Source organism: Oncorhynchus nerka, linkage group LG19 (genome assembly GCF_034236695.1).
Source record: "Oncorhynchus nerka isolate Pitt River linkage group LG19, Oner_Uvic_2.0, whole genome shotgun sequence".
Lineage (NCBI taxonomy): Eukaryota > Metazoa > Chordata > Actinopteri > Salmoniformes > Salmonidae > Oncorhynchus > Oncorhynchus nerka.
Genome location: NC_088414.1, coordinates 37,039,574 through 37,058,834, shown reverse-complemented (window position 1 = coordinate 37,058,834; position 19,261 = coordinate 37,039,574). Strand labels below are relative to the sequence as shown.

Genomic DNA, 19,261 nt, shown 5'->3' with positions numbered 1-19,261 from the left:
ACGTAATGGATCTCCTTGCTGGCGTGGGGGGCGAATGGATCTCCTTGCTGGCGTGGGGGGACGTAATGGATCTCCTTGCTGACGTGGGGGGGGCGTAATGGATCTCCTTGCTGACGGGGGGGGCGTAATGGATCTCCGTGGGGGGCTAATGGTGGGGGGCGTAATGGATCTCCTTGCTGACGTGGGGGGGCGTAATGGATCTCCTTGCTGACGTGGGGGCGTAATGGATCTCCTTGCTGACGTGGGGGGACGTAATGGATCTCCTTGCTGACGTGGGGGGGGGGACGTAATGGATCTCCTTGCTGGCGTGGGGGGGCGTAATGGATCTCCTTGCTGGCGGGGGGGCGTAATGGATCTCCTTGCTGACGTGGGGGGGCGTAATGGATCTCCTTGCTGACGTGGGGGACGTAATGGATCTCCTTGCTGACGTGGGGCGTAATGGATCTCCTTGCTGGACGTGGGGGGGCGTAATGGATCTCCTTGCTGACGTGGGGGACGTAATGGATCTCCTTGCTGACGTGGGGGACGTAATGGATCTCTTGCTGACGTGCTGGATCTCGTGGGGGACGTAATGGATCTCCTTGCTGACGTGGGGGGGGCGTAATGGATCTCCTTGCTGACGTGGGGGACGTAATGGATCTCCTTGCTGACGTGGGGGGACGTAATGGATCTCCTTGCTGACGTGGGGGGACGTAATGGATCTCCTTGCTGACGTGGGGGACGTAATGGATCTCCTTGCTGACGTGGGGGGGACGTAATGGATCTCCTTGCTGGCGTGGGGGGGACGTAATGGATCTCCTTGCTGACGTGGGGGGGGACGTAATGGATCTCCTTGCTGACGGGGGACGTAATGGATCTCCTTGCTGACGTGGGGGGACGTAATGGATCTCCTTGCTGACGGGGGACGTAATGGATCTCCTTGCTGGCGTGGGGGCGTGGACGTGGGGACGTAATGGATCTCCTTGCTGACGTGGGGGGGACGTAATGGATCTCCTTGCTGACGTGGGGGGACGTAATGGATCTCCTTGCTGGCGTAATGGATCTCCTTGCTGCTGGGGGGGGGACGTAATGGATCTCCTTGCTGACGGGGGGACGTAATGGATCTCCTTGCTGGCGTGGGGGGGACGTAATGGATCTCCTTGCTGGCGTGGGGGACGTAATGGATCTCCTTGCTGACGTGGGGGGACGTAATGGATCTCCTTGCTGACGGGGGGACGTAATGGATCTCCTTGCTGACGTGGGGGGACGTAATGGATCTCCTTGCTGCGTGGGGGCGAATGGATCTCCTTGCTGGCGTGGGGGACGTAATGGATCTCCTTGCTGACGTGGGGGGACGTAATGGATCTCCTTGCTGGCGTGGGGGACGTAATGGATCTCCTTGCTGACGTGGGGGTAATGGATCTCCTTGCTGACGTGGGGGGACGTAATGGATCTCCTTGCTGACGTGGGGGACGTAATGGATCTCTTGCTGGCGTGGGGGGACGACTTAATGGATCTCCTTGCTGACGTGGGGGACGTAATGGATCTCCTTGCTGGGGGGGGCGTAATGGATCTCCTTGCTGACGTGGGGGGACGTAATGGATCTCCTTGCTGACGGGGGGGGGACGTAATGGATCTCCTTGCTGGCGTGGGGGGACGTAATGGATCTCCTTGCTGACGTGGGGGGGCGTAATGGATCTCCTTGCTGGCGTGGGGGGGCGTAATGGATCTCCTTGCTGACGTGGGGGACGTAATGGATCTCCTTGCTGGCGTGGGGGACGTAATGGATCTGGGGGACGTAATGGATCTCCTTGCTGACGTGGGGGGCGTAATGGATCTCCTTGCTGACGTGGGGGCGTAATGGATCTCCTTGCTGACGTGGGGGGGCGGGGGCGTAATGGATCTCCTTGCTGCGGGGGGGCGTAATGGATCTCCTTGCTGGCGTGGGGGGGACGTAATGGATCTCCTTGCTGGCGGGGGGGGACGTAATGGATCTCCTTGCTGGCGTGGGGGGGGACGTAATGGATCTCCTTGCTGGCGGGGGGGCGTAATGGATCTCCTTGCTGGCGGGGGGGGATCGTAATGGATCTCCTTGCTGGCGTGGGGGGCGTAATGGATCTCCTTGCTGGCGGGGGGGCGTAATGGATCTCCTTGCTGACGTGGGGGGGACGTAATGGATCTCCTTGCTGACGTGGGGGGCGTAATGGATCTCCTTGCTGGCGGGGGGGGCGTAATGGATCTCCTTGCTGGCGTGGGGGGCGTAATGGATCTCCTTGCTGGCGTGGGGGGCGTAATGGATCTCCTTGCTGGCGTGGGGGGGGCGTAATGGATCTCCTTGCTGACGTGGGGGGCGTAATGGATCTCCTTGCTGGCGTGGGGGGACTAATGGATCTCCTTGCTGACGTGGGGGGACGTAATGGATCTCCTTGACGGGGGCGTAATGGATCTCCTTGCTGGCGGGGGGGCGTAATGGATCTCCTTGCTGACGTGGGGGGGGGCGTAATGGATCTCCTTGCTGGCGTGGGGGGACGTAATGGATCTCCTTGCTGGCGTGGGGGGGACGTAATGGATCTCCTTGCTGCGACGGGGGGGACGTAATGGATCTCCTTGCTGGCGTGGGGGGACGTAATGGATCTCCTTGCTGACGATCTCTCCTTGCTGACGGGGGGACGTAATGGATCTCCTTGCTGACGTGGGGGGGCGTAATGGATCTCCTTGCTGGCGTGGGGGGCGTAATGGATCTCCTTGCTGGCGTGGGGGGCGTAATGGATCTCCTTGCTGGACGTGGGGGGCGTAATGGATCTCCTTGCTGGCGTGGGGGGCGTAATGGATCTCCTTGCTGGCGTGGGGGGACGTAATGGATCTCCTTGCTGACGTGGGGGGACGTAATGGATCTCCTTGCTGCGTGGGGGGGGCGTAATGGATCTCCTTGCTGCGTGGGGGGGCGTAATGGATCTCCTTGCTGACGTGGGGGGGCGTAATGGATCTCCTTGCTGGCGTGGGGGGACGTAATGGATCTCCTTAATGGATCTGGATCTCCTTGCTGGCGTGGGGGGACGTAATGGATCTCCTTGCTGGCGTGGGGGGCGTAATGGATCTCCTTGCTGGCGTGGGGGGGGACGTAATGGATCTCCTTGCTGGACGTGGGGGGCGTAATGGATCTCCTTGCTGGCGTGGGGGGACGTAATGGATCTCCTTGCTGGCGTGGGGGACGTAATGGATCTCCTTGCTGGCGTGGGGGGGGACGTAATGGATCTCCTTGCTGGCGTGGGGGGCGTAATGGATCTCCTTGCTGGCGTGGGGGGGACGTAATGGATCTCCTTGCTGACGTGGGGGGGACGTAATGGATCTCCTTGCTGACGTGGGGGGGCGTAATGGATCTCCTTGCTGGCGTGGGGGGGCGTAATGGATCTCCTTGCTGGCGGGGGGGGGGACGTAATGGATCTCCTTGCTGGCGTGGGGGACGTAATGGATCTCCTTGCTGGCGTGGGGGCGTAATGGATCTCCTTGCTGGCGTGGGGGGCGTAATGGATCTGCTGGCGTGCGTAATGACGTGGGGGACGTAATGGATCTCCTTGCTGACGTGGGGGGACGTAATGGATCTCCTTGCTGACGGGGGGGGGCGTAATGGATCTCCTTGCTGACGTGGGGCTGGGGGGGGCGTAATGGATCTCCTTGCTGGCGTGGGGGGGCGTAATGGATCTCCTTGCTGGCGTGGGGGGCGTAATGGATCTCCTTGCTGGCGTGGGGGGCGTAATGGATCTCCTTGCTGACGTGGGGGGCGTAATGGATCTCCTTGCTGGCGTGGGGGGGGCGTAATGGATCTCCTTGCTGGCGTGGGGGGGGCGTAATGGATCTCCTTGCTGGCGTGGGGGGCGTAATGGATCTCCTTGCTGGCGTGGGGGGGACGTAATGGATCTCCTTGCTGGCGTGGGGGGACGTAATGGATCTCCTTGCTGGCGCGGGGGGGCGTAATGGATCTCCTTGCTGGCGTGGGGGGCGTAATGGATCTCCTTGCTGGCGTGGGGGGCGTAATGGATCTCCTTGCTGACGTGGGGGGACGTAATGGATCTCCTTGCTGGACGTGGGGGGGACGTAATGGATCTCCTTGCTGACGTGGGGGGGACGTAATGGATCTCCTTGCTGACGTGGGGGGGACGTAATGGATCTCCTTGCTGGCGTGGGGGGCGTAATGGATCTCCTTGCTGGCGTGGGGGGGCGTAATGGATCTCCTTGCTGGCGTGGGGGGCGTAATGGATCTCCTTGCTGGCGGGGGGGACGTAATGGATCTCCTTGCTGACGTGGGGGACGTAATGGATCTCCTTGCTGGCGTGGGGGGGGCGTAATGGATCTCCTTGCTGGCGTGGGGGGGCGTAATGGATCTCCTTGCTGGCGTGGGGGGGCGTAATGGATCTCCTTGCTGGCGTGGGGGGCGTAATGGATCTCCTTGCTGACGTGGGGGGACGTAATGGATCTCCTTGCTGGCGTGGGGGGCGTAATGGATCTCCTTGCTGACGTGGGGGGGGACGTAATGGATCTCCTTGCTGGCGTGGGGGGACGTAATGGATCTCCTTGCTGGCGTGGGGGGGACGTAATGGATCTCCTTGCTGACGTGGGGGACGTAATGGATCTCCTTGCTGACGTGGGGGGCGTAATGGATCTCCTTGCTGCGTGGGGGGGCGTAATGGATCTCCTTGCTGACGTGGGGGGGGACGTAATGGATCTCCTTGCTGGCGTGGGGGGGCGTAATGGATCTCCTTGCTGGCGTGGGGGACGTAATGGATCTCCTTGCTGACGTGGGGGCGTAATGGATCTCCTTGCTGGCGTGGGGGACGTAATGGATCTCCTTGCTGACGTGGGGGGCGTAATGGATCTCCTTGCTGACGTGGGGGGACGTAATGGATCTCCTTGCTGGCGTGGGGGGACGTAATGGATCTCCTTGCTGACGGGGGGACGTGGGGAACGGGGGGACGTAATGGATCTCCTTGCTGACGTGGGGGACGTAATGGATCTCCTTGCTGGCGTGGGGGGGCGTAATGGATCTCCTTGCTGACGTGGGGGGGGCGTAATGGATCTCCTTGCTGGCGTGGGGGGGACGTAATGGATCTCCTTGCTGACGTGGGGGACGTAATGGATCTCCTTGCTGGCGGGGGGGACGTAATGGATCTCCTTGCTGGCGTGGGGGACGTAATGGATCTCCTTGCTGACCTAATGGATCTCCTTGCTGGCGTGGGGGACGTAATGGATCTCCTTGCTGGCGTGGGGACGTAATGGATCTCCTTGCTGACGTGGGGGGCGTAATGGATCTCCTTGCTGGCGTGGGGGGACGTAATGGATCTCCTTGCTGACGTGGGGGGACGTAATGGATCTCCTTGCTGACGTGGGGGGGGACGTAATGGATCTCCTTGCTGGCGTGGGGGGGGCGTAATGGATCTCCTTGCTGACGTGGGGGGCGTAATGGATCTCCTTGCTGACGTGGGGGGACGTAATGGATCTCCTTGCTGACGTGGGGGGCGTAATGGATCTCCTTGCTGACGTGGGGGGGACGTAATGGATCTCCTTGCTGACGTGGGGGCGTGATCTCCTTGCTGACGTGGGGGGGGCGTAATGGATCTCCTTGCTGACGTGGGGGGGACGTAATGGATCTCCTTGCTGACGTGGGGGGCGTAATGGATCTCCTTGCTGACGTGGGGGGACGTAATGGATCTCCTTGCTGACGTGGGGGGGCGTAATGGATCTCCTTGCTGGCGTGGGGGGGACGTAATGGATCTCCTTGCTGACGTGGGGGACGTAATGGATCTCCTTGCTGGCGTGGGGGGACGTAATGGATCTCCTTGCTGGCGTGGGGGACGTAATGGATCTCCTTGCTGACGTGGGGGGCGTAATGGATCTCCTTGCTGGCGTGGGGTGGGGGGCGTAATGGATCTCCTTGCTGGCGTGGGGGGACGTAATGGATCTCCTTGCTGGCGTGGGGGGCGTAATGGATCTCCTTGCTGGCGTGGGGGGGGGACGTAATGGATCTCCTTGCGTAATGGATCTCCTTGCTGACGTGGGGGGCGTAATGGATCTCCTTGCTGGCGTGGGGGGGACGTAATGGATCTCCTTGCTGGCGTGGGGGGGGCGTAATGGATCTCCTTGCTGACGTGGGGGGACGTAATGGATCTCCTTGCTGACGTGGGGGGCGTAATGGATCTCCTTGCTGACGGGGGGACGTAATGGATCTCCTTGCTGACGGGGGGGACGTAATGGATCTCCTTGCTGACGTGGGGGGACGTAATGGATCTCCTTGCTGACGTGGGGGGGACGTAATGGATCTCCTTGCTGGCGTGGGGGGATCGTAATGGATCTCCTTGCTGGCGTGGGGGACGTAATGGATCTCCTTGCTGACGGGGGACGTAATGGATCTCCTTGCTGACGGGGGGGGACGTAATGGATCTCCTTGCTGACGTGGGGGGGACGTAATGGATCTCCTTGCTGACGTGGGGGGGACGTAATGGATCTCCTTGCTGACGTGGGGGGGGGGACGTAATGGATCTCCTTGCTGACGTGGGGGACGTAATGGATCTCCTTGCTGCGTGGGGGGGACGAATGGATCTCCTTGCTGACGTGGGGGGACGTAATGGATCTCCTTGCTGACGTGGGGGGGACGTAATGGATCTCCTTGCTGGCGTGGGGGGACGTAATGGATCTCCTTGCTGACGTGGAAGGGGGACGTAATGGATCTCCTTGCTGACGTGGGGGGACGTAATGGATCTCCTTGCTGAAGTGGGGGGCGAATGGATCTCCTTGCTGGCGTGGGGGGGACGTAATGGATCTCCTTGCTGACGTGGGGGGGACGTAATGGATCTCCTTGCTGACGTGGGGGGACGTAATGGATCTCCTTGCTGACGTGGGGGGACGTAATGGATCTCCTGCTGCGGGGGGGACGTAATGGATCTCCTTGCTGACGAGGGGGGGACGTAATGGATCTCCTTGCTGACGTGGGGGGACGTAATGGATCTCCTTGCTGCTGGGGGGACGTAATGGATCTCCTTGCTGACGTGGGGGGACGTAATGGATCTCCTTGCTGACGTGGGGGGACGTAATGGATCTCCTTGCTGACGTGGGGGGACGTAATGGATCTCCTTGCTGACGTGGGGGGACGTAATGGATCTCCTTGCTGACGTGGGGGACGTAATGGATCTCCTTGCTGACGTGGGGGGGGACGTAATGGATCTCCTTGCTGACGTGGGGGGACGTAATGGATCTCCTTGCTGACGTGGGGGGGACGTAATGGATCTCCTTGCTGACGTGGGGGGACGTAATGGATCTCCTTGCTGACGTGGGGGGACGTAATGGATCTCCTTGCTGACGTGGGGGACGAATGGATCTCCTTGCTGACGTGGGGGGACGTAATGGATCTCCTTGCTGACGTGGGGGACGTAATGGATCTCCTTGCTGACGGGGGGGGACGAATGGATCTCCTTGCTGACGTGGGGGGGGACGTAATGGATCTCCTTGCTGACGTGGGGGGACGTAATGGATCTCCTTGCTGACGTGGGGGGGACGTAATGGATCTCCTTGCTGACGTGGGGGGACGTAATGGATCTCCTTGCTGACGTGGGGGGGACGTAATGGATCTCCTTGCTGACGTGGGGGGGGACGTAATGGATCTCCTTGCTGGACGACGGGGGACGTAATGGATCTCCTTGCTGACGGGGGGGGGGACGTAATGGATCTCCTTGCTGACGTGGGGGGGGGACGTAATGGATCTCCTTGCTGACATGTGTCCAGGGTCTGTCTGTTTATTGATACTCTGTCTCCCCCTATTGGTCGTGGTGAGCAGCGCTCTTCAGTTCTGAAGCTCCGTCTTCACTCATCGCCTGGTGAGGAGCTATGAAATATGGTTCTCTTTAAGGTATCAGAAAGCCGTTGAACCAGAAACACAGACCTAACGAGTGCTATCTCGTTCCTCTCTCTATCTCTCTCTCTCCTTCCTCTCTCTCCTTCCTCTATCTCGTTCCTCTCTCTTTCTCTCCTTCCTCTATCTCGTTCCTCTCTCTCTCTGACGCCAACACATTAGAATAAATGTAGTTTCTATAAAGACAACAATCAGCGTATGACGAAAATGGGAAAAACCAACGGGAGTGTTGAGAGCTGAGTGTACGTCCACCTACAGAAACAATGTTCAGGGTCACATACACTCTACACTGTCAGAGTCAACAATAAAGAGACACCTAACGACCTTCAGGGTCACATACACTACGCTGTCAGAGACAACAATAAAGAGACACCTAACGTCCTTCAGGGTCACATACACTACGCTGTCAGAGTCAACAATAAAGAGACACCTAACGTCCTTCAGGGTCACATACACTACGCTGTCAGAGACAACAATAAAGAGACACCTAACGTCCTTCAGGGTCACATACACTACGCTGTCAGAGTCAACAATAAAGAGACACCTAACGTCCTTCAGGGTCACATACACTACGCTGTCAGAGTCAGCAATAAAGAGACACCTAACATCCTTCATCTCTCCTTTCTTCCATTCATCCCTCTACACCTCCATTCATCCACCTCACGTCGCCCTTTCAATTAAACACCTACACTGTGCACGTACGTGTCAGATTTTCCTGGAGTCCAATCAAATCAAATGTTATTGGTCACATACACATATTTAGCAGATGGTATTGGTCACATACACATATTTAGCAGATGTTATTGCAGGTGTAGAGAAATGCTTGTGTTTCTAGCTCCAACAGTGCAGTAATATCTAACAGTTCACAACAATACACAGAAATATACAACTAAATTCACATCACTGTTACATTTCTGGACAACATCAGAGCAGTAAACAGTACAGTACAGACAGACAGACAGATATTCAATTATAAGTTTACTCGGTCTGAGTCCTTGAGAAGTTGAGTGTGTACGTGCCTGCCTGAGTCTGTGTGTGTGCCTGTGTGCGTGTCTCTGTGTGTGTCTGTGTGTCTGTCTGTGTGTGTGTCTGTGTGTCTGTGTGTGTGTGTGTGTGCCTGTGCATGTGTCTGTGTGTCTGTGTGTGTGTGTCTGTGCGCGCCTGTGTGTGTGCGTGCCTGTGTGTGTGTGCCTGTGTGTGTCTGTGTCTGTCTGTGTGTGTGTGTGTATCAAACATAAAACGTCTTGATAAAAAACCCTCTTAGGAAAATGCTTTTGTAATGACATTCTGTGACTTCAAATCGCCTCTCCTTTCCCTGTCATAAATATTACATCCATAAATACTCCAGACGGCCACTGATAGACCTTGCGCTCATCCCAATCGATTATAACCCTTTTCACATAAAAAATATATATGTTTTATCTCTGTGCCAAAACATTATTAATCATCTTCAGGAGACAGAAATGATAAACACTCATTTGTGTCTCAGTTCTAATTAAATTATAAGAAGATTGTTCCTAATAACTTTCAGGACTACTAAATATCCTCGTTAAAACGCGCCATTGGTCAAAGACTACAAAATGTGAATTTCTTTAGTAAAAAGGACCAATACAGTATAACACTCTTTAACATCTGTTTTATTGTCAGAGAGGGAAATTAGTGCTGGTCTCCCACCCAGTCAGAGGTCTTCTCTGTCCTGGCACCCCATTGGTGGAACCAGCTTCCTCCTGAAGCTAGAACAGCAGAATCCATCTTCCGAAAAAACACCTGAAACCCCACCTCTTTAAAGAGTATTTTAAATGATGGCTCTCCTCACCTCACCTGATTAATCCCACAGCACCCCCCCCTACCAAAAACAACAAACATCATTGTCTTTGCACTTATACTTGCACTTGTCTTTCTAAAATGTACTTACTAGGACATGTGGTTGAACTGTAAATCGCTCTGGACAAAAGCCTCTGCCGAGTCACCAACAACCAGATGTTCCAGTTTTCAGGGGAAATGGAAAGAGATCCTATGATGTGACTTCCACTTTTGGACATTAAGCACTGAGGTATATATAATAGAACCAGACGACACTCCCACTGAGGTATATACAATAGAACAACGTTAACTAGACGACACTCCCACTGAGGTATATATAATAGAACGATGTTAACTAGACGACACTACACTTCAACTATAACAAACTAAATGAGAAGAAAAAAAATCCAGCAAATCACATTGTAGGATTTTTAATGAATTTATTTGCAAATTATGGTGGAAACTAAGTATTTGGTCTATAACAAAAGTTTATCTCAATACTTTGTTATATACCCTTTGTTGGCAATGACAGAGGTCAAATGTTTTCTGTAAGTCTTCACAAGGTTTTCACACACTGTTGCTGGTATTTTGGCCCATTCCTCCATGCAGATCTCCTCTAGAGCAGTGATGTTTTGGGGCTGTTGCTGGGCAACATGGATAATTTTTATTAAAAATCCAAAAGGGGTAGGCAAGAGAATGGTTGTGGACAGAGAAACAGGAAACACAGGGATGAATACACTGGCAGAGAGAGACAGGAAACACAGGGACAAATACACTGGCAGAGAGAGACAGGAAACACAGGGATAAATACACTGGCAGAGAGAGACAGGAAACACAGGGATAAATACACTGGCACAGAGAGACAGGAAACACAGGGATAAATACACTGGCAGAGAGAGACACTGGCAGAGAGAGACAGGAAACACAGGGATAAATACACTGGCACAGAGAGACAGGAAACACAGGGATAAATACACTGGCAGAGAGAGACAGGAAACACAGGGATAAATACACTGGCAGAGAGAGATAGGAAACACAGGGATAAATACACTGGCAGAGAGAGACAGGAAACACAGGGATAAATACACTGGCAGAGAGAGACAGGAAACACAGGGATAAATACACTGGCACAGAGACAGACAGGAAACACAGAGAGGGATAAATACACTGGCACAGAGAGACAGGAAACACAGGGATAAATACACTGGCAGAGAGAGACAGGAAACACAGGGATAAATACACTGGCACAGAGAGACAGGAAACACGGGGATAAATACACTGGCACAGAGAGACAGGAAACACAGGGATAAATACACTGGCAGAGAGAGACAGGAAACACAGGGATAAATACACTGGTACACAGAGACATTAAACACTGGGATAAATATACTGGCACAGAGAGACAGGAAACACAAGGATAAATACACTGGCCCAGAGAGACAGGAAACACAGGGATAAATACACTGGCCCAGAGAGACATGAAACACAGGGATAAATACACTGGCCCAGAGAGACAGGAAACACAGGGATAAATACACTGGCCCAGAGAGACAGGAAACACAGGGATAAATCCACTGGCCCGGAGAGACAGGAAATAGAGGGATAAATACACTGGCCCAGAGAGACAGGAAACACAGGGATAAATACACTGGCCCAGAGAGACAGGAAACACAGGGATAAATACACTGGCAGAGAGAGACAGGAAACACAGGGATAAATACACTGGCAGAGAGAGACAGGAAACACAGGGATAAATACACTGGCAGAGAGAGATAGGAAACACAGGGATAAATACACTGGCAGAGAGAGACAGGAAACACGGGGATAAATACACTGGCAGAGAGAGACAGGAAACACAGGGATAAATACACTGGCACAGAGAGACAGGAAACACGGGGATAAATACACTGGCACAGAGAGACAGGAAACACAGGGATAAATACACTGGCAGAGAGAGACAGGAAACACAGGGATAAATACACTGGCACAGAGAGACAGGAAACACGGGGATAAATACACTGGCACAGAGAGACAGGAAACACAGGGATAAATACACTGGCAGAGAGAGACAGGAAACACAGGGATAAATACACTGGTACACAGAGACATTAAACACTGGGATAAATATACTGGCACAGAGAGACAGGAAACACAAGGATAAATACACTGGCCCAGAGAGACAGGAAACACAGGGATAAATACACTGGCCCAGAGAGACATGAAACACAGGGATAAATACACTGGCCCAGAGAGACAGGAAACACAGGGATAAATACACTGGCCCAGAGAGACAGGAAACACAGGGATAAATCCACTGGCCCGGAGAGACAGGAAATAGAGGGATAAATACACTGGCCCAGAGAGACAGGAAACACAGGGATAAATACACTGGCCCAGAGAGACAGGAAACACAGGGATAAATACACTGGCAGAGAGAGACAGGAAACACAGGGATAAATACACTGACAGAGAGAAACAGGAAACACGGGGATAAATACACTGGCACAGAGAGACAGGAAACACAGGGATAAATACACTGGCAGAGAGAGACAGGAAACACAGGGATAAATACACTGGCACAGAGAGACAGGAAACACAGGGATAAATACACTGGCAGAGAGAGACAGGAAACACAGGGATAAATACACTGGCACAGAGAGACAGGAAACACAGGGATGAATACACTGGCAGAGAGAGACAGGAAACACAGGGATAAATACACTGGCACAGAGAGACAGGAAACACTGGGATAAATACACTGACACAGAGGGACAGGAAACACAGGGATAAATACACGGGCAGAGAGAGACAGGAAACACAGGGATAAATACACTGACACAGAGGGACAGGAAACACAAGGATAAATACACTGGTACAGAGAGACAGGAAACACAGGGATAAATACACTGGCACAGAGAGACAGGAAACACAGGGATAAATATACTGGCACAGAGAGACAGGAAACACTGGGATAAATACACTGGCACAGAGTAACAGTAAACAAAGGGATAATTACACTGGTACAGAGAGACATTAAACACTGGGATAAATATACTGGCACAGAGAGACAGGAAACACAAGGATAAATACACTGGCAGAGAGAGACGGGAAACACAGGGATAAATACACTGGGACAGAGAGACAGGAAACACAGGGATAAATACACTGACACAGAGGGACAGGAAACACAAGGATAAATAGACTGGCAGAGAGAGACAGGAAACACGGGATAAATACACTGGCACAGAGAGACAGGAAACACAGGGATAAATACACTGGCAGAGAGAGACACTGGCCGAGAGAGACAGGAAACACAGGGATAAATACACTGGCACAGAGAGACAGGAAACACAGGGATGAATACACTGGCAGAGAGAGACAGGAAACACAGGGATAAATACACTGGCAGAGAGAGATAGGAAACACAGGGATAAATACACTGGCAGAGAGAGACAGGAAACACGGGGATAAATACACTGGCACAGAGAGACAGGAAACACAGGGATAAATACACTGGCAGAGAGAGACAGGAAACACAGGGATAAATACACTTGCACAGAGAGACAGGAAACACAGGGATAAATACACTGGTACAGAGAGACAGGAAACACTGCGATAAATATACTGGCACAGAGAGACAGGCAACACAAGGATAAATACACTGGCCCAGAGAGACAGGAAACACAGGGATAAATACACTGGCAGAGAGAGACAGGAAACACAGGGATAAGACACTGGCAGAGAGAGACAGGAAACACAGGGATAAATACACTGGCACAGAGAGACAGGAAACACAAGGATAAATACACTGGCCCAGAGAGACAGGAAACACAGGGATAAATACACTGGCACAGAGAGACAGGAAACACAGGGATAAATACACTGGCAGAGAGAGACAGGAAACACAGGGATAAATACACTGGTACACAGAGACATTAAACACTGGGATAAATATACTGGCACAGAGAGACAGGAAACACAAGGATAAATACACTGGCCCAGAGAGACAGGAAACACAGGGATAAATACACTGGCCCAGAGAGACATGAAACACAGGGATAAATACACTGGCCCAGAGAGACAGGAAACACAGGGATAAATACACTGGCCCAGAGAGACAGGAAAGACAGGGATAAATCCACTGGCCCGGAGAGACAGGAAATAGAGGGATAAATACACTGGCCCAGAGAGACAGGAAACACAGGGATAAATACACTGGCCCAGAGAGACAGGAAACACAGGGATAAATACACTGGCAGAGAGAGACAGGAAACACAGGGATAAATACACTGGCACAGAGAGACAGGAAACACAGGGATAAATACACTGGCAGAGAGAGACAGGAAACACAGGGATAAATACACTGGCACAGAGAGACAGGAAACACAGGGATGAATACACTGGCAGAGAGAGACAGGAAACACAGGGATAAATACACGGGCAGAGAGAGACAGGAAACACAGGGATAAATACACTGACACAGAGGGACAGGAAACACAAGGATAAATACACTGGTACAGAGAGACAGGAAACACAGGGATAAATACACTGGCACAGAGAGACAGGAAACACAGGGATAAATATACTGGCACAGAGAGACAGGAAACACTGGGATAAATACACTGGCACAGAGTGACAGGAAACAAAGGGATAAATACACTGGTACAGAGAGACATTAAACACTGGGATAAATATACTGGCACAGAGAGACAGGAAACACAAGGATAAATACACTGGCAGAGAGAGACGGGAAACACAGGGATAAATACACTGGGACAGAGAGACAGGAAACACAGGGATAAATACACTGACACAGAGGGACAGGAAACACAAGGATAAATACACTGGCAGAGAGAGACAGGAAACACGGGATAAATACACTGGCACAGAGAGACAGGAAACACAGGGATAAATACACTGGCAGAGAGAGACACTGGCCGAGAGAGACAGGAAACACAGGGATAAATACACTGGCACAGAGAGACAGGAAACACAGGGATGAATACACTGGCAGAGAGAGACAGGAAACACAGGGATAAATACACTGGCAGAGAGATAGGAAACACAGGGATAAATACACTGGCAGAGAGAGACAGGAAACAGGGATAAATACACTGGCACAGAGAGACAGGAAACACAGGGATAAATACACTGGCAGAGAGAGACAGGAAACACAGGGATAAATACACTTGCACAGAGAGACAGGAAACACAGGGATAAATACACTGGTACAGAGAGACAGGAAACACTGCGATAAATATACTGGCACAGAGAGACAGGCAACACAAGGATAAATACACTGGCCCAGAGAGACAGGAAACACAGGGATAAATACACTGGCAGAGAGAGACAGGAAACACAGGGATAAAGACACTGGCAGAGAGAGACAGGAAACACGGGATAAATACACTGGCACAGAGAGACAGGAAACACAGGGATAAATACACTGGCAGAGAGAGACACTGGCAGAGAGAGACAGGAAACACAGGGATAAATACACTGGCACAGAGAGACAGGAAACACAGGGATAAATACACTGGCAGAGAGAGACAGGAAACACAGGGATAAATACACTGGCAGAGAGAGATAGGAAACACAGGGATAAATACACTGGCAGAGAGAGACAGGAAACACGGGGATAAATACACTGGCAGAGAGAGACAGGAAACACAGGGATAAATACACTGGCACAGAGAGACAGGAAACACGGGGATAAATACACTGGCACAGAGAGACAGGAAACACAGGGATAAATACACTGGCAGAGAGAGACAGGAAACACAGGGATAAATACACTGGCACAGAGAGACAGGAAACACGGGGATAAATACACTGGCACAGAGAGACAGGAAACACAGGGATAAATACACTGGCAGAGAGAGACAGGAAACACAGGGATAAATACACTGGTACACAGAGACATTAAACACTGGGATAAATATACTGGCACAGAGAGACAGGAAACACAAGGATAAATACACTGGCCCAGAGAGACAGGAAACACAGGGATAAATACACTGGCACAGAGAGACAGGAAACACAGGGATAAATACACTGGCAGAGAGAGACAGGAAACACAGGGATAAATACACTGGTACACAGAGACATTAAACACTGGGATAAATATACTGGCACAGAGAGACAGGAAACACAAGGATAAATACACTGGCCCAGAGAGACAGGAAACACAGGGATAAATACACTGGCCCAGGGAGACATGAAACACAGGGATAAATACACTGGCCCAGAGAGACAGGAAACACAGGGATAAATACACTGGCCCAGAGAGACAGGAAACACAGGGATAAATCCACTGGCCCGGAGAGACAGGAAATAGAGGGATAAATACACTGGCCCAGAGAGACAGGAAACACAGGGATAAATACACTGGCACAGAGAGACAGGAAACACAGGGATAAATACACTGGCAGAGAGAGACAGGAAACACAGGGATAAATACACTGGCACAGAGAGACAGGAAACACAGGGATAAATACACTGGCAGAGAGAGACAGGAAACACAGGGATAAATACACTGGCACAGAGAGACAGGAAACACAGGGATAAATACACTGGCAGAGAGAGACAGGAAACACAGGGATAAATACACTGGCACAGAGAGACAGGAAACACAGGGATGAATACACTGGCAGAGAGAGACAGGAAACACAGGGATAAATACACTGGCACAGAGAGACAGGAAACACAGGGATAAATACACTGGTACAGAGAGACATTAAACACTGGGATAAATATACTGGCACAGAGAGACAGGAAACACAAGCATAAATACACTGGCCCAGAGAGACAGGAAACACAGGGATAAATACACTGGTACGGAGAGACAGGAAACACAAGGATAAATACACTGGCCTAGAGAGACAGGAAACACAGGGATAAATACACTGGCCCAGAGAGACAGGAAACACAGGGATAAATACACTGGCCCAGAGACACAGGAAACACAGGGATAAATACACTGGCCCAGAGAGACAGGAAACACAGGGATAAATACACTGGCCCAGAGAGACAGGAAACACAGGGATAAATACACTGACCCAGAGAGACAGGAAACACAGGGATAAATACACTGGCCCAGAGAGACAGGAAATACAGGGATAAATACACTGGCCCAGAGAGACAGGAAACATAGGGATAAATACACTGGCCCAGAGAGACAGGAAACACTGGGATAAATACACTGGGGAAAACAAGCGACACCTGGAGGGGGTGGAGACAACAACGAGGACAGGTGAAACAGATCAGGGCGTGACAGGTACAGTGCAGAAGGGGGTGGAGACAACAACGAGGACAGGTGAAACAGATCAGGGCGTGACAGGTACAGTGCAGAAGGGGGTGGAGACAACAACGAGGACAGGTGAAACAGATCAGGGCGTGACAGGTACAGTGCAGAAGGGGGTGGAGACAACAACGAGGACAGGTGAAACAGATCAGGGCGTGACAGGTACAGTGCAGAAGGGGGTGGAGACAACAACGAGGACAGGTGAAACAGATCAGGCGTGACAGGTACAGTGCAGAAGGGGGTGGAGACAACAACGAGGACAGGTGAAACAGATCAGGGCGTGACAGGTACAGTGCAGAAGGGGTGGAGACAACAACGAGGACAGGTGAAACAGATCAGGGCGTGACAGGTACAGTGCAGAAGGGGGTGGAGACAACAACGAGGACAGGTGAAACAGATCAGGCGCGTGACAGGTACAGTGCAGAAGGGGTGGAGACAACAACGAGGACAGGTGAAACAGATCAGGCGTGACAGGTACAGTGCAGAAGGGGTGGAGACAACAACGAGGACAGGTGAAACAGATCAGGGCGTGACAGGTACAGTGCAGAAGGGGGTGGAGACAACAACGAGGACAGGTGAAACAGATCAGGGCGTGACAGGTACAGTGCAGAAGGGGGTGGAGACAACAACGAGGACAGGTGAAACAGATCAGGGCGTGACAGGTACAGTGCAGAAGGGGGTGGAGACAACAATGAGGACAGGTGAAACAGATCAGGGTGTGACAGGTACAGTGCAGAAGGGGGTGGAGACAACAACGAGGACAGGTGAACCAGATACAGGTACAGGTACAGTGCAGAAGAAAACCTCCCCGGACACTTTATTTTTGTTTCTTTAATTCCTGCTACTTTGGGTTTCTCTGGATAAGAGTGTTTGCTAAATGACATGTAAAAGTCTCTCACTCACTCTGTTGTTCAGCATCATTGAATGGGCTCAAACAATACCCATCCATCCATCTATCCATCCATCCATCTATCTATCCATATATTTATCTTGTGTTCTGTTAGAGAAAGAGGGGGATGAATGGGCATTTAGGAAAGTGATGGAGAGCTCAAGGATGAAGAGATGGAGAGAGGGAGAGGAGGAGAGTTATTTGTTACAAAGGAGAAGGATTGTGTCAGAGGAAATGGACTGATCAGAAACATTATACAGAGAGAGAGAAAGAGGAGAGAGAGAGAGAGAGATGGAGAGAATGAGGAGAGAGAGAGATGGAGAGAATGAGGAGAGAGAGAGATGGAGAGAATGAGGAGAGAGAGAGATGGGGCGAATGAGGAGAGAGAGAGATGGAGAGAATGAGGAGAGAGAGAGATGGAGAGAATGAAGAGAGAGAGAGATGGAGAGAATGAGGAGAGAGAGAGATGGAGAGAATGAGGAGAGAGAGAGATGGAGAGAATGAGGAGAGAGAGAGATGGAGAGAATGAGGAGAGAGAGATGGAGAGAATGAGGAGAGAGAGAGATGGAGAGAATGAGGAGAGAGAGAGATGGGGCGAATGAGGAGAGAGAGAGATGGAGAGAATGAGGAGAGAGAGAGATGGAGCGAATGACGAGAGAGAGAGATGGAGAGAATGAGGAGAGAGAGATGGAGCGAATGACGAGAGAGAGAGATGGAGAGAGAGAGATGGAGAGAAAGAGGAGAGAGAGAGAGAGAGAGAGAGAGAGAGAGATGGAGCGAATGACGAGAGAGAGAGATGGAGCGAATGACGAGAGAGAGAGATGGAGAGAAAGAGGAGAGAGAGAGAGAGAGAGAGAGATGGAGAGAATGAGGAGAGAGAGAGATGGAGCGAATGACGAGAGAGAGAGATGGAGAGAAAGAGGAGAGAGAAAGATGGAGAGCGAGAGAGAGGAAGAGAATGAGGAGAGATTGAGAAAGAGAGAGAGAGAGAGAGAAATGGAGAAAGAGTAATTGCGAGAGAGAGAAACCCAGAGGCCACCTAGCAGTTATAGGGTATTACTGAGTATCAGCTAGACAGCCCTCTCTACAAACACACAAACCCACGCCCTGTCAAGCCTATCTATCACACACACACACACACGCCCTGTCAAGCCTCTCTATCACACACACACACACACACACACACACACACACACACACACACACACACACGCCCTGTCAAGCCTCCCTATCACACACACACACACACACGCCCTGTCAAGCCTCTCTATCACACACACACACACACACACACACACACACACACACACACACACACACACACACATGCCCTGTCAAGCCTCCCTATTAGATGGTAACAGCTGCTCACCCCCCTAGTGGACGGTAT

At 51.8% G+C, this 19,261-nt stretch overlaps 1 long non-coding RNA gene across 1 annotated transcript in view; it reads right to left on the bottom strand.

Moving 5' to 3' along the window:
* Positions 1 to 19,261, bottom strand: part of LOC135562488 (uncharacterized) — a 260,529-nt gene that overhangs the window by 144,660 nt on the left and 96,608 nt on the right. The gene's annotated exons all lie outside the window — the stretch shown is intronic.